This window comes from Leuciscus leuciscus (assembly GCF_965113295.1).
Source record: "Leuciscus leuciscus genome assembly, chromosome: 1".
Lineage (NCBI taxonomy): Eukaryota > Metazoa > Chordata > Actinopteri > Cypriniformes > Leuciscidae > Leuciscus > Leuciscus leuciscus.
In genome coordinates this window covers 69,777,306-69,782,454 of record NC_138725.1, presented here as the reverse complement: position 1 = coordinate 69,782,454, position 5,149 = coordinate 69,777,306, and the positions used below count along the sequence as shown (strand labels likewise).

The 5,149-nt window shown below is 41.3% G+C and overlaps 1 long non-coding RNA gene across 1 annotated transcript; it reads right to left on the bottom strand.

The window, feature by feature from the left end:
* Positions 1-339: 339 nt before the first annotated feature.
* Positions 340-708, bottom strand: LOC309512974. Its single transcript, XR_014211235.1, has 2 exons — positions 544-708; positions 340-506 (listed from the first exon to the last, which is right to left on the bottom strand). It is a non-coding gene; the product is annotated as an uncharacterized lncRNA (long non-coding RNA).
* Positions 709-5,149: the final 4,441 nt, after the last annotated feature.

The window sequence follows — 5,149 nt, the reverse complement described above, 5'->3', positions numbered from 1 at the left end:
CTGTATTTCAGAAGGTACATCCAGCAGCCATATCACCCTGTAGCCCAAGACTGGTCGCCCACTGAAGCTAAGCAGGGCTGAGCCTGGTTAGTACCTGGATGGGAGACCTCCTGAGAAAAAACAGGTTGCTGCTGGAAGAGGTGTTAGTGAGGCCAGTAGGGAGTGCTCACCCTGTGGTCTGTGTGGGTCCTAACGCCCCAGTGTAGTGACGGGGACACTATACTGTCAAAGAGCACCGTCCTTCGGATGAGACGTAAAACCGAGGTCCTGTGGTCATTAAAAATCCCATGGCATTTCTCGTAAAGAGTAGTTCTACCAGAAAGACTCGGGAGATAAAAATGATATAACAAGTGTAAATTTATTAATAGCTCAGCAAGCATAATTTTATAAAGTCTTTGGCGTAGGCCCTGTCCTTAGCAAGCAATGCGAGGGTAACGGAATCTGCAAATCCCGCCTGAAGATGAAGGCAGGGGCGCAGCCGACCCCCTGGAGGTAAAGGAAGGGACCTTCCTGGTGGTGGTGGGGAGGATGGAGGGAAAGGACCATCTTGGAGGTGGTTGGGGAGGATGGAGGTAATTGGCGCCGTCAGTATCTGCGAACTCAGATGAATGTAAGTACCATTCTTTTATACTGAGAGTGTTAACACATGATTGGTTAGAAGTGAGTTAATACATGACGCGCTGATTGAGTCTTCCTGGCAGAACTTAACGCTAAGCTTACATGGGTGTAACCCCGGTTACCCCGGAATCCTTGCCAGATTCCCCCCATTGGCCCTTACCAATCATGGCCTCCTAATAATCCCCTTACATTGAATTGGCTCTATCACACTCTCTCCTCTCTCCACCTATAGCTGGTGTGTGGGGAGCGCACTGGCGCTGTTGTACTGTGGCTGCCGTCGCATCATCCAAGTGGATGCTGCACACTGGTGGTGGTTGAGGAGAGATCCCCTGATATGATTGTAAAGCGCTTTGGGTGTACAGTAGTACATATGAAAGCGCTATATAAATGCCCGATTCTATTCTTCTACCTTAATATAACAGCTTCGAAATCATTTCGATGGTAAACGAACTCGTAGTAGGGCGAATCATCCCGATAGCAAAGCGGAAAAACCCAGCAATGCAAGTTTGAGAGGTGGCGTCCCGCCAAATCTCGCGAGAATCACGACTTGCTTTATGGCACGACGTCACATACATCAACAGCATATGAAGCAGCCTCTATGGAAGACACTAGCATGCATTTCAGACGTGAATCATGGCAAAGTCGACGAAGAAAACAAAGAAAGCGTGGTCGGAAGAGTGTAGAGACAAGTGTTAACCCAGATCTTGAAACCAGACTAGATAGGATTAATTACTAACCCATAGTAAAATATGAAGAGTGTGAAACATGAAACAAGATACTTCGGATTGTGTTTTCCCAGATTTTAGAATGTCTGTGTTAAGCAAGAATGGTCTTTGTAAAGATGTAATACTGCAGAAAACCTGGTTTAAACAATGCTGTAGCTTTTCGTTTATAGCTTTCACCTTTCGATCCCAAGAGTGTCCTAACTCCCTTACCAATGGCAAAATCACTATGACACACGGACTTGAGTGAATTATTAATCTTTATAAAATGGCATAACAATTTTATTAAACTGCAATGTGATAAAAGACAGATCGGTTATTCAGAACGGTTCACAACATGTTGGTTGGTTTAAAAACCCTGGCACTAGACTGATGAAATAATGGAGAGGCGAAAAAGCAAACAACTCATAATGTTGCGCCCTGAGCATGCATGGTTGCCATTTAAACCGACACACTTGTCTTGTGATGTGACTGCTTATTGAGAGTGACAATGACAGTGGGCTGAAATCTAAAGTATCCAGGCACATCTTCAATGCTTAGATCTGATGTAATATTTCAAAACATTACTGCATATTGCATGGTTAATTTTTGTGGCAGAACAATGACAATCACACGTACGTTAAACACAACTAAGGATTTTTTTTCCAAAATGCGGATTGCTCTTGGCTAGAAATATCAGGCACCTGACCTCAATCCAAATTAGAGTGTTTTACTTGCCTGAAGACATGGCTGAACGCAAACAGACTTCTAAATAAGGGAATTTGGATGAAATAGTCTGGAACTGAAAACAAGGCTTGCAGGCATCTAACGTTTGACAATGCACGTATGGATCACATCCGTCAGGTGGCCCTCAGGAGCTTACTGAACAAAAAAGATATATATGTATATATAAAACGTTAATGTTTTATGACTTTAATTTTTCCATATTACCTTTGATATCCTAAAATGTGGGCATTATTGGGGAAACTGTGGCTAGTTGTAGCATGGGGGAGATTTTACAAGGTATCTATATCTTAGTTATTATGAAATTTTCAGTTAAAAGTTCAAGTACATAATTGTGTGTTTTCGCTAACAGTAACTTTGTATGTTTCTATGTTGTTGTTTTTTTTTGCAGTGATGCCAAGAACCTTTTAGGGAGCATATCTCAAAATAACCATTTTCTTCTCAGTGTAAAGAACTTTTTTTTTCTTTTTTTTTTATAATCTAAAGAAACATTTTCTAATATAATGACGCTTTTCCACGGCTCGGTACGGTTCGGCTCGGCACTGCACGGGTCTGGCTATTTAAATCTAGCAGGTTTGGTGTCTCGTGTCGCAAATACAATGACGCTGGTTGTGACGATTCTGTCTGACCAATCAGTGATCCGCAGTGTTTTCACGTCACATTTTAGTATCAGTACGGTACGCTTGGAACCTCAACAGAGGTGGTACCATTTAAAGCGAGCCGTACCGTACCGTACCATGCAGTGGAAAAGCACCAAAGCGTGCCGTACCGAACCATGCAGTTGAAAAGCTCCATACATAACCTTTTATGGAATGGAAAGGTCCAATGGATGTTAAAGGTTCTTCATGGAACAATGAATACCAATACCCAGACAACAACATAGCATCTGGTACATGCGGATTCAACGCGTACCAGATGTGGGCCGGATCTGGGCCGAAGCTTTGTTGCTGTCTGGGTAAACATCCTTAATTTTTAAGGGTGTATGTCATATATTTAAAACAAAGTCATTCCTCTTAAACCATGAACTAAGGAACTGTATTTTTCCCCCCTTTCATACGTCTTTATTTTTACAGAATTTATATTCTATAAAAATAAGAAAACAAATAGGTCTTTGAAACATATCTCACAATGTGTTTTTAGAACTTGACATGACTTTGTCACACACAAGTTCTAAATATTAATCTCCCTCAAAACTGTAGTAACTGTATATTGTGTAAGTTTTCAGTATGTTAGTCGTCTCACTACCTCTTTATCCAGAGCCATCACTTGAAATCACATGACTTGGCACAACATTTTTAGGATGGGCTCTATAGCCACATGCTAAGCAGCAAAAGATGCATTTAAGTATAGGTCCCTTTATATCCCAGGACCGGGACAATGTTCCCAGTTTCCCCTGCTGGCGAGCAAACACACAAGTCCTTACAGCTGCCCAAAACTCTTGGCCCTTACAACATATCCTTAACAAACTTCTGCATATCCCCATTAAATTTGGATGGAGGATACAGTGATGTTTCTGGAACATTCAGATAAGGATTCTAATTTTGCAAACCAGTGCACTTTGTGTTGGCCACTAATGGCTAATGGAGTAAATAATTACAGAAGCAGGCTGCGATAAATCTGATTAGGCTTCTTCTCTGAGCGAAAGGAAGCTATGGGAAGACTGTTTATCTGTAATTATTTAGACTGCAGCGTAATAGTAATCCATGGGTCTTTTTGGGGAAAGTAGTGAAATCTGTCTAAAGCATTAGATTATCACTGTGAAAAAATGGTTATAATTGTGATTTAGATTAATCACCATGACCTTTACCCTTAATAGATAGCGTTGCGGAAGTCATATTATAACGGGTCGAGTATGAATATTTGTCACAGCAGGAATTGCAAATGCAAGTTTTAAGAAATGTAAATGTACAGTCATTTGCAGTTTTCCTATAGCATATTATATGCAAATCATAATTCATGCATATTTTTTCTTCTCCTGGAGTTTAATGTGAGTTTCTATTTTAGTTTCCAAAGGGTCAGTGACTCAAGCATCTGTAATGACTCATGCACATTCACACACATTCTTTTAATTTGAAAATGCAATATATAGACAATTCTCCTTCACCATTAAACTTGTATAAAGACTTTAAGCCTCTGTTTATTAAAGCATACTACAACTTAGCTGTACACAGAGGATGTGTTCTTAAATTTAAAATCAGCTAGATGGATTGCAACGGAATATAATTCAAAACAGGACTCTTGGTTGGGAACTTTAGAAAGCTTGAAACGACAACTTAAAAATGCTAAACTTATGGTGCAAGACACAAAAAAATTGCAAGACACAATGGCCAGAGATGTCTGTCTAATGCATTTGGACATAGATTAACAATTATAGACCTCCTAGGACTGACTTGCTTGTACGGTGGCTCTGAATTGTCAAAACACCTCTCAAAATGCTCTCAAACCCGATCCGATTTTTTTTATGACGGACGCAAGTTAGGCAGTGTGTAAACGTGATTGACACAACGTGAGATCGTATTTATTTTTTAACGAGCAAAAATTTCTGACTCAGTGTGCAAGGACCTTAAGATGTTTATCTGTGACCTATGTGTGATCTTCGTAAGATCACTGGGTTTTGGATCAGAGCCTGGATCTCTTATCACTGTAAAAGTAAAATCTCAGACGTTGGGACAATTGGGAAGAAAGAGTAACAAAAGGGCAAAGTGAATGAGAGTGAGAAGAGAGAATATGGGCAGAGAGAGAAACGGGAGATGTAGAAAAGGGCACATAAGAGCTCTCTCAACCCTCGCACAAGCCCGAAGGCACCTCAACTCTCCGGTGTTTGAGAAATTGTAGCTCCTGTCTCTCGTCTCTCTCGATGCTGCTGCGTTGTTTGCATGGACTTGTGGGTGAAGAGGGCAGAATGCAATTTAGCATTGGAGTAGGCTCAAAAGAGTTGCTTCCGCCTGCGGACTCTCACTAAGTGCATCAGTCCGAGTACCTACTGGTAAACTGACAGGGGAGATAGTCACAGAGAATCAGTCCCAACTCTCCTACTTCAGCCACCTCGGGGTCAGCAGGGACAGAAAGACAGGATAGTGGATACC